This window comes from Vigna umbellata, chromosome 1, assembly GCF_029865625.1.
Source record: "Vigna umbellata cultivar VRB3 chromosome 1, Vumbellata_1.0, whole genome shotgun sequence".
NCBI classification, from domain to species: Eukaryota; Viridiplantae; Streptophyta; class Magnoliopsida; order Fabales; family Fabaceae; genus Vigna; species Vigna umbellata.
This window is the reverse complement of record NC_142165.1, coordinates 60,500,079-60,511,928: the sequence shown is the minus strand read 5'-3', so window position 1 is coordinate 60,511,928 and position 11,850 is coordinate 60,500,079. Positions and strand designations below refer to the sequence as shown.

General features: G+C 32.0%; 1 non-coding gene across 1 annotated transcript; it reads left to right on the top strand.

Moving 5' to 3' along the window:
• The first annotated feature begins 2,940 nt into the window (after positions 1–2,940).
• Positions 2,941–3,013, top strand: TRNAE-CUC (transfer RNA glutamic acid (anticodon CUC)). The gene has a single exon. It is a non-coding gene; the product is annotated as a tRNA-Glu (tRNA).
• The last annotated feature ends 8,837 nt before the right edge of the window (positions 3,014–11,850 follow it).

Here is an 11,850-nt window from a genome sequence, read left to right as displayed (position 1 = left end):
AGATGGTTGGCCTAAACACTTCATGTGCTATATGACAGAAGCTTTCCAACCGTGTAAAGAAGTTAAAATTACAACACAAGAATCTCAAGAAAGATAAGCCTATTTCCACTTACATTCCTGAGATTAAAAAAATCTTTGACTCTCTTGCTGCCATAGGTTATCCGATCTCTGATGCAGATCATATAGAGGCAATTATTGAGGGCTTACCAACTGAATATGATGTGTTTGTCACGTCTATTCTCTCTCGCATTGATCCCTACAGTGTTGAAGAAATTGAGGCGCTGCTCTGTCTCACAAAACGTTCGGAAAAGCATATTCACGTTGAATCTACCATTCAACTCAATTCTTCTACGTCTTCTTGGAATCAATACAATCGCAGCAACAACTCTGATCGTCGAAGACATTCACGAGACAAGCTGCTTCTGAAAGAGGAAATCGTTTTCTTAATTCAAGAAACTCATCCCAACAATCTTCCTCCTCTCAAAATAACTCCAGGTTACGCTATCAAATCTGTTCAAAGCCTAGTTTCGCCGCCTTCAACTGGCATAGGTTTGATCATGAATATCAACCTTCAATTTATGTCAACAACTCTCAGGTTACTTCTAACCAAACTGACATCAGTGATCATCTTTCATACATATCTTCACCATGCTTCCAAGATTGTTTCTCCTTCGGTCAATACTATTTCTTCTACATGTCCTGTTTTGGATTTATGGCATGCTAGACTTGGCGATGCGTCTTTACCAGTAGTTAAACGTGTCTTACATTCATGCAATATTTCATATAAACCTCAATCTAGTTCTTCCCTTTGTAATTCCTGTGTGTAGACTATAGACCGATGGGTCAACGCAATCCGATCGGTCAATCACTTAAAATTTCAATCTTGATGACTCCAAAACAATGTCAATAGAACGGTTATTAATTGAGTTGGTAGTAGTTTAGTATTTTACACATTAAAGATGTTACAACTTGATTAAGAAGATAAAAATATACTTATGAGATATTGGGAATGATCAAGTCAATCTTAATAAAAACTTGTTTTGAAATTTATAAATACAAAAAGATAAAATAAGAAGGTAAGAAGTTGCATTTATTAGACATTTAAAAATTAACTGTAATAACTTATCGATATAATTGAAAATTGTCTTTAACATATATTCACTAACTCGATTTTGAACTTTAAGAAAGAAGATCCGGAAAGACATTGTAAAAGATAAACAATTTGTAGTTAGAGAAGTGATGTAAAGTTTGATTTTCATATTATCATATTTGTTCTGTTAATGGAGATCATTATTACGTTTTGTTTGTTGATGTATTTTTGTCAGGACCATTAAATTCAGAGAAAAGTGAAATCTAGGTGTATGCAGCTAATTGGACCGATCGATTTTTGACGGTAGTATATAAGTAAACTTTTCAAAATTTCGGACCACTTTTTACATGCACCTCTTCTCTCCAAATTTCTGAGTTTTTATTTTCTCCTTCTTCTCTCTAAAATTCTTCTCATTTTCTCTACAAATTTTCATCTTTCTTTTTCTTCTGATCATCAATTTAGACCGTGCCTGAGTTTCCTAGTAGCAAGAGCTTCTCTTTTCACCAATCAAGTTGTTGTTTGGAGTTGGTAAGTTAAATTCACTTGTTCATTGAAGTTTCTGTATTTTCTGATACATGCAAGCACTGTTCAGCTTACATGTGTTCATCATCTACTTCTCTGAGTTTGTTTTCTATCTTTGATTCTCTGGCTGGTTCCTTTTCACCGATCAAAAAAGTAGTAGGTTGCCTTAGAAGCTGTTTTCTGTATAACCGATCAGTATAGGATGATTTGTTTAAATCTAGAAATAGAACCGTTCGGTTTATTTCCTATGTTTTGTATCAGACTTATGATACTTTATAAAGTTTTTAGTTTTATAGTTATTTTGGATAAGTGTAATGTTAAATACTTTACTAACTCTTGAAGAACTGATCTATCATATTATTATATGAAATTTATCTATGATATAGTATTATGTTATATTTTGAGATATTACAATTTTCTAGATATACATGGGTTTACATGTTGCATGTTCAATCTCGAGCTCTTGATATCTTCATCAGTTTTAAAACCTTAATTGAAAACCATCTCGGTCATACCATTAAGGCTATTCAAACATATAACACTCGAGAATTCATATACTTTGATAATTTTCTTGTTAAAAATTGTATCTCCCACTGATATAAGTGTCCCTATTCACATCCTCAAAATGACACTGTAGAAAGAAAACAGAAACTAAATAAATTATTTGCTCGCAAATAAATAAATTCAATTATGACATATACCATATAAAAAAAATGTATCGCATCAATTATAATTACAAATTATTTAAAGTTGTTCCTACAAAACTCAACTATTTTAAGTTGAACAGAAATTGACGATGAAAATATATAATATTTTTTCACACTATAAATACATTTTATAATTAAATTGATAGTAAATAAACATATGATGTATGACATATTCCTCTATAAGTGGATATTCTCTCCGACACATCCAAGTGTGTGATAAAGCCACATTGATCCTGTGAGTTAGTGAGGATTAAGATTTGGTGACTTTATGAGCAGAAAAATAATAAAACCCTACAACTTTACATTTGAATAAGATGAAAGGCAATGACCAAAAGTTCCCACTTATGAAAGATTTATGCTGTCTCAAACAAAATAGAAAGGATAATAGATTGGACCCACCATAATCACAATAATGAACAAATTCAAACAATTCCGACAGCATGCATGATCAAAATGGAGACGACATCACTCATCAAAAACCAAGTTCCTGCAAATATAGACAAAAATCCTAATGACTAGTTTTAACTTCAACTGTAATGGAGTCAATAGCAGAATAATTTGAGGTAGTGTCGAACTGTGCAATTTTAATAAATTTTAAAGTAACTTAGACTAATTCATAGTTCCGTTGTAGTCTAGTTGGTTAGGATACTCGGCTCTCACCCGAGAGACCCGGGTTCAAGTCCCGGCAACGGAATGGTTCTTTTTTTTCTAATTTTGTATTGCTATTTAGTCATTTCTACGGGGCAAACATCGAAATTAGATAAGTTGCACTATTGGTTTCATGGATTAAAATTTTAATGAGAATGTTACATAAAATTAGTCCCAAGTATGTATGATTAGTTCACATAAAAGTTCTGTTTTTTATTTTTTCATTTTTACATTTATATTGTCGTGAAGATGGATAAAAATATGATATTTTTTCCAAGAATGTTAATAGTTATTGTTAGCTATAGGCATAAATGATCGATCGATCAAATCTCAACTCTTATTACCATGTTACTCTTCATTTCTTTTCAAATATTTGTGAATTATAACATTGAAGTACTTTGTTTGTCACGACATAGTTCTCTTTTTTTTATATATGCTTTAAAGCAATTTATATAGAATTTTCATGAATGAATGTTGTTCATTGTATCTACTTTAAAGACATTTGGAACGAATCTTTTCACTTAAAATTTTTGGTTGATTGCACGAGTCAAGTTAAAAATACGAAGACATGAAATAGAGCTAGAGAGACTCTAAAGATAGAGTTGAGCTATAAATATTCAATTATAGATAAGTTACAAGTTGTTAGATATCATCAAGTCTTAATAAAGTGACATACCATTTTTACACTTTTTTCTTTTTGATAAAAAATAAATAAAATAAGAAAAAAAATTCATAGTATACCAAAGCGAATTAGTTCAATCAATTTTTATGTGATAAAGGTTGATAGTTAGACACATTTTATCATGAGTATGAGTGTAAGTTTTATTATGTGTTTTGACAAATATAAATCATCATCAATATATGAATCAATATAGATATATTTTATATTTAAGTTTAATATGGAGGACATAAGGACTTTTTAGTCAATTTTCTATTAATGAAAGTTAAAGATGCTTAAAGTGTGAAATTGAATTAGAGATCTTCTAAGGATAGAGTCGAGCTAGAGATATTCTAAGTATAGAGTCGATAAAAAAGTATTTTAAATGTAAATCTAATTTAAAGATGTTCGAAGTATGAAACGAGTTAGAAATGTTTAAGGCAAAAATACTTTAAAGGTAGAGCCAAGAAGATCCAATTATAAGTAACTTAGTAAAGATGTTAGACACAAATTATGATAATATATTTTATTTACAGTTATTACTTTTGAACTTTGAGAAATGTAATTGAAGTCATTTTATTTTCTCTGTTATTTCATTGGACAAATGTTTTTGAAATATTATGTTATGCACGTTTTAAATGTTGAGGTTTTTGAAAATACGTTTCCAAGTTATGTTAAAGTTTGAAATTTTATGATTTTTGAATAACCTGGGATACCCTGGAAATTGGAGGTGTTACAATTTGTTTCTTTAATAACAAAATAATTGATCATGTTGATGCTGATTTTTGTTTGGAGGGCTGTGTTATATATTTTACCTTCTTATTGTTATTAAATTTTGTTTTTAAACTTTAGAAGCAGTAGTTTATCTTCAGGGAGGTGCATGATTCTTACATTGGGATAACAATTATCGTGACCAGTCATCAGCTTATTTGTATTGTTGCATAAGTATGGAATTCTTTTATAATTTTATGCTAATAAACTATTAAATCATCAATATGGGTATTTAAGTACTCAAAAATTCATTTCCTTAATATTTTTGTGGGAAACAATCATTTCATACCAAGAGCCAAATCTATTTTAAAGATTATTTTCCTATCCGTTATGAATATGTTTTACTATTATCCTATAAATCCAAATTTGATTATCATCTTCATTAAGATGTTGGATCAAATATTCAGAGTCTAACAACAGCCTTTTCCAATGTTGACAAAAGCCTGTAATAAATGATTGATATGTTCCACATGACAGTCAAAATGGAAAAATGATTTAGTCATTCCTAGATTATTCATAAAAAACACGTCCTTGACTTTATTTTCGGCACTAGTATTTGTTTGGTAATTTCAGACATCATAGCATCAACCATAGCAATGTGTTTGGTGAGTTGTGGGGATTACAAACTTTGCTGAAGATGAACTACGTACTATTTCTAAAATGTAAAAACGAAATTTAATAACAATCAAGGAAAAGATATAACATAGTTCTCCAATCAAAAATCAACATCAACATCATCAATTATTTTGTTATTAAAGTGACAAACAAATAAACGAACACAACAAGAGCAATAAATTGTGGTGTCGCGGGTTATTGTATGTGGGTAAGAGAGAGGATGGAGATGAGAGAGAAACAAATTGGATAACTGAAGAAGGTGGATCAGGGTTAGGTGAGTGTTTCTGATTTTTTTAATCTTAAATTAAAAATAAAAATTATTACCCTGTGTTTAAAGTATGTATTTTTTTATAAATGAGAATTTTTTTGTCCTTTAAAACTTGTACGCTTATCTAAAATGCACTAATTGAAAAAAATATTTATATAAATTAGCAAACTTTTATATATATATATATATATATATATATATATATATATTAATATTATAGTGTAATAAATATTTTAAAATTTAATAAATATATTTTGTTTGGGTTTAATGATTTATAAAGTCTATTTTGTTGAAGTGAAATGATAAAGCACAATTTAAAATGAAGAAAAGATGTTTTAAAATAAGAAATAAATAATATATTAATTAAAATTATTAAAATTTTGAAAAATTATTAAGTATTCTACTTATTTTTATATATTTTTATTGACGTGGATATGGAATTGTGATATATTAAATTGAGTTGATTATGGAACATATGATATATAATAAATTGAGTTGCGATGGCGTTAATAATAAAATAATCGTTATAACTATTTTTTACTTACACTATTTTGAGAATTCTTATTTTTTGTGTAACTAAATCTTTTTGATATAAAATTAATAGCATTTTAAATTTTTTAATAAAGAAAAAGATTATTTGAAATAAAAATAAATATGAATATTAAAAATATTGTTTATTAAAATTATATGAAAATTTGTAAATTATGGAAGCTATATATGTTATTGAGTATGTTTGGTCTGCTGGTTTTAGAAGACTTTAACTAATATGAATCTTCTTTAGAGTGTTAGACTTTCTTGTCCCACTACGTGGTTTCTTAATGCTTAGTAGAAAAATAAAATAAAATGTGTACTATCATTGAATTATAGGTATCTGATATCTTTTGAGAAGAAATTGTGCACATAAGTGTACTAATTTAGGTTTGAAAAACAAAAAAGATTTTAAATGATATTATGTTAAGTCTTATTAGTTTGAATTTTTTCCATAAGAATCAACTTTTTATTTTTAGAGTTGTTCAGCTTTTTTGGAAAGTTTGTTTTATATTTTTTATATAGGTTTTGGTTTGGTCTTCTCTTGATTCTTGTTCGTTGTTTATTTTCTAAAAGTTTATTTTTCAATGACAAATGATAAATATGTTGTTGTAAAGTTACTATAACTGATATTGTAAAATACATATTGGTGTTTATCATGAATTTTGTAAACAAGTAAAACAAATCAATATAACTAGATAAATTTATTAATATTAAAAGACATATATATTATTCTATTAATATTAATTATTCAAGGGTTAAATATGTTATTTATCAGTTAACTATCAAGCGTTTTTGAGTTCACTTCCTCTTTTAAAGTTTGTTTTATTTTTATTCTTCTCCTTAATAAAACTGTAATTTTTAATCCTCAATGACCAACGACGTTAATATTTTTATGATGTGGCTAACCGTGTGCCACGTGTATGGCCAATTCTAATTTTGTTTCTGATTGTAATTAAAATTAAAAGAAAAAACATTAAATTGTAGGGTCAAAATTAGAATCTCTTTTCTTCTTCGTTCATGGATTCATCTTTTTGGGATACTTTTTTCTTCTCCATCTTCAACCAACCATGACCAACACCAGGTCCAACAACCGTGCCACCTCTACCTAAAGCTACCGTCAGCAAAGTTGGCATCGCCTTCACCTTACTTCACGCGACATCTTTCTCGTTTCTAGATCCACGACAACGTCAACCAACGAGGCCCTGTTAGCGAACCACGCGACTTCGAGCAATTGTTGTGTCGAGATCGTAGTACGAATGAACCTCTGCAATGAAGTATGTCTATGCTGCAATAAATTTGAGAAAAAAAATGGAGAAGAAAATTATTTAAAGAACCTCTACGTCGAGAACATTCCAAAACTTTTATTGAAAAGAATTGAAGCAACATATTTAATTAATTGCTTGGCTCTTAGATACTCAAAAGCATTCATATTCAAATTCATATTCAAAAGCAACATGATTAAAGGCATTATAAAAGACTAGGAACTGATTTTGTGATTTACACCCCTTTTTCATTTTGAATTTTGGGTGATCTTCAAAATCTGTTTTTTTTTATTCAATGTTGCATGACACTGCCGTTAGGCCGATTAGTGAATTGGGCCCACATGCTTTGGAGGAACTTCTACCAGAGATTACTCTCTGGGTGAAGACGTCTGAATTCGAACGAGTTAGTTTTGTGAATTGTGATATTATAATATTTTTTTTTTGTTTTTTATATATCGCCCATAAAAAATGATGATGGGCAAAATTTGTAGTTGTATTTTTATGGTTTCTTTGTGTCAGTTTTTTGGACCGTGACAGTGGGTAGAGGTGGCACAATTGTTGGACTTGATGTCTGCCATGATTGGTTGAAGATGGAGAAGAAAAGAGCACCCCTATAAAATGAACTCATGAACAAAGAAAAAAATGGATTCCAATTTTCACTACAAGAAATGCGTTAATTACCGAAGGATTAATACCGACGACCAAAAGTCATCGGTAAAGATGATATACCGAAGGAGTTACCGACGGTCAATTAAGATGGTTATTATGGAAGGCTTTTGCCCATCGGTAAGCAACAACGAATTTACCGAAGGCTTTTGGCCGTCGATATAGGCATGGACTTCATGAAATCAGGAATTGGGATTTCCCTCTTCCATTCTCCCAAAATCCTATTCGGAAAAGCAAGCTTCCCCTCTTCTGAGTTCCCTCTCCCCTCTTCCCCCATCGTAATCTGTCTCCTTCTCTCGTTCAGAGTTCGAAGCACCTCAAGTTCCTCAAGTACCATTCTTTCCACTCGTCCATTACGGTTTCGCCATCGCCATTGACCGTTCTCGAGCTCCTCTCCATTCTCCAAAAGCATGTGTGGTTGAAGGACGAAGGAATTAACGTGACACCTTCCATTGTGGAAGGTTGATAACAATTGCATATATCGTTATGTGATTCAATTTTGATACTAAATTAACCTTTTTTGACTTTGAAACTTGCTTAAACTCTTGTTTTTAGTTTATTTTTGTGAATAAGAGAGTTGAGGTTATACTTGATGATTTTATCACTAAATTCCCTTGATTTTGTAGGTTATTGGAATGAATTGGAAGAGGAGTTGAAGTATCAAGGAGTTGGAACCTAGGAAGGACAGAAAAAGCACCAGAAGAGAAGTTTACAGAAGGTCACGCAACCATGCCTGCTTGCCCTTTCTAGGGCCCTTAGCCTCAGCGCAGGGCGCTTGGTTACCCTTTTTGGGGCCCTAAACGCCACTCTGCACCGCAGCATGCCTGGACGCCCTTCTAGGGTCGCTGAGCACCTAGTTCAATGCATCATTGAGCGCCTGAATGCCCCTTTCAAGGCCCTTAGCGCCACTTCTCTCGCAAGCTCGCCCGGTTGCCCTAAGTAGGGGCGCTGAGTGCCAGCGTGTTGGGCTTATGGGCCAATTTTTGATCTATTTAAGGACTTGCACGCCCTAGGGTTCACATATTTTGACGGTTGAAGCTCGGAAACACACCTTTCGACCCTTTGGAGGCAGATTTGGATGCGGGAGCTCTCCTCTTCGTTTTCTAGGCTTTTAATCTCATTCTTCCATCATTGTACACCTAGGTTCTCCATGATAATGGAGAACTAAACTCATTTGTTGTTGGGGAAGATGTAACCTCTAAACTTTCATGTATTTGGATATGTTTTGAATTATTTTATGCTTCTTTCATCAATTATTAGTGATTTTCTCCTTTACTCAATGTTTGTTATGTCTTGATCACTCATAGCATGATGTATGACTTTCTTTGTTATTGGGAAATACCTAGGAACCAGGATTCGGAGAATTTCACCCAAAGGAATATTGCCTAGACATAGGGATATAACGTTTGGTTGTCTTAAGCTTCTTTTCATAATGCAGAATTGATTATTAGGGATGCAAGACATTGTGGTCTAATAATTAAGGATAGGCTTTTTACGCCGAATAAGATGAATTCTTATATGCATTCTTATATGATTTCTTGAATAAGATGAATTCTTATATGCATGAAAGTAAGGACGGTGAAATCTAAACCCCAACAACATTATCATTAACACCATCTATTCATTTGTGTTTTAGCCTCAAATGATCAATTTGCATTCATATTTACTTTTGTTGCATTTGCATTTGCATTTGCATTCAAAAAACCAACAAAATAACTTTTCAGTCTTAATTAGTTAAGTAATTACACGATTGTTTATTGTTGTGAGTCTTTTGGGATACGATACTTGGTCTTAACATTTTATATTACTTGATACAATTTGGTACACTTGCCAATGAGTTAACAACGGTGCTTCTCTTAGGGTTTCCTTCACGACGGTCCTTTGGCAGCGTGAGGAGGTGCGTCATCGGGTCAGTGGGCGGTGTCGCGGTTTCGAGTAGAGCTTTGAGTTCGCGAAGGAGGCTAATCCAGGGGCTACATGACGAACTGGCTTTCTGTGCGTGATAAGGGCTTCGCAAGAGAGGCTATCAAAGGTGCTAATACACCTAGGGTTGTCGCTGCTGTAGAGGTAAGTTATTGCTTCAAATTTTTATGTATCTTTTGGTGGATGCCCTCTTTGTGATGCATGTATGAGTTAACCTGTATATCTCTATTGCTTTTGGTTCGCATACAGATTGGAGAATTTGTTTAACACTATATATCCAGGTAAATGATTGCAATTCATTTTAGATCATGTGTTGGGGTTGTTTGTGTCATATAGTTGAGGTTCTATGATCATATGGTCTACATAGGTAGTCTTGCTATGTTGCTCTGTTCTAAATTGATGAATTAAGTATGAGAAATATGTTAAATTGATGTTTGGGTTGTATTGGGGTTAGGGAAAATGAGGTTTCCTCTCGGTTTTCCTTTGTGTCCAATAGTAAAATGTGATGAGGCATATTATGGTTTTGAAAATTGGAACAGATTAATAAAGGGTGTAAAAGACATGAAATGATTGGGAGTAGTTCTAGCGAATTAGAGGTTATAGTAGAAGTTAGATCACAATTGGATGAGCCATGACTTTTTCGTGATTGAATAAGTCAAGTCTGTGATAGGCATGAGCCATGTATTGTAATCTGTTTGCAGCCTTACGTTTTGCTTTTGGGGTTCAATGAATTCTAGTGCTTTGGTTTGATGTTAAATGGCTTGAATGTCTGGATGATAAAAATTAAAAGGTGCAGGAACTTGGTTAATCTGATAGGACATCAAATCTGAAACTGAATGTAAATTGTGAATGAGATTGTGTTCTGAATGAGGCTGTTGAATGATTATGATAAGATTAGAAGCTAGTAAGTACATTGTCTAAAGTCTGAATTGGTTCATTGTAATTCTTTTTGACTGGTCCATTATGAGTTTGCTCATGCTAAGCCTTTTAATTATAGCTTAGTTCAAATGAAGTTACACCTTCTTGAGTCAATTTGTTTGTTGTTCCATTTGAAACTTGATTTTGGTGGTATGATGTTGTATTTTACTGCATAATTGGCAATAACAAGGGTTGATTTTCGGTTTATGCTTTTTCTGTGCTATTGGAAAGCTTGAAGAAGTTTAAATTGGTGTTTGAAAGTTGCTAGTACTGTTCATTTGGTCATAGTTTGGCTTATATGAAGATTTTCTTTCTAAACCATCACTTTTTGAGTTAAAATGGAAGTGGAGTAGTGATTTTGAGTTGCAAGCTGTTTATAACTCATTTTAGAGTTTAAACACAATTAAAATCATCAAACAAAGTTGCTTGAACATTCAGTTGTATTTTTAAATCACTCCCATGCATTTTTGAGTATCAAACCACCAAACTAGGGACTTTCTCTAGTGCAAAATTTATTTTCCAGCTACTCTTTGATTCTTTTCTTTGCCCAAATTGAATTTTGGATTGGTAAAAGTTGGTTTAATGTTTGAAAATGAAATTAAATTATCAAAAGAAGTATAATCAAGTGATAGAAAGCATATAGAACCTTGAAATCCATATTAGAGGCCCTGAAAATCAAAAACTCAAAATCTGAAATTCTTTGGGGCATTTCATCAAACACCTTTAAAAATATCAAACAGTTTGCGTCTAGAATGAATTTTGATATGTGATTTCGATTTTTCTTGCTTTCTTAATCTGTTCTAGAGCCTTTATTAAGTTCCTTTTGAGTGCTTGTTGTTATTCCATCCCTGTTCCATTTGAATTCCTCATTCTTGGCTTCTAAGTTGTCAAAATTCAAAGAAATTGGTTTGCTGAATTCTAGTGCAGTATGATAAATATGTTTGGTGATGTTTGAGTTGGTTTTTGGAGGTCTATGACATCTCTTTGAGGCATCCAGAAGCAGGAACATGTACCTACTAAGGTAGCTTATTAGTACGTGTCAGATCTATAAAGAAGCTCTAAACTTTAACAAGTTGATTGAAGTGTAGTTCGTTGTGGATTATGAGTCTCCACTAAGTACTGAAATCTTGGACGTACTATTCTTCTAACTAAGTTTGACAGTTTGTACTTGTTATTCCATTCTGGATACTATTAGCTAATGCTTAAACTGCCGCTATGCTTATTAAATTAATGGAATGAAAAATGAATAAACCTAAATACACTTCTATTTG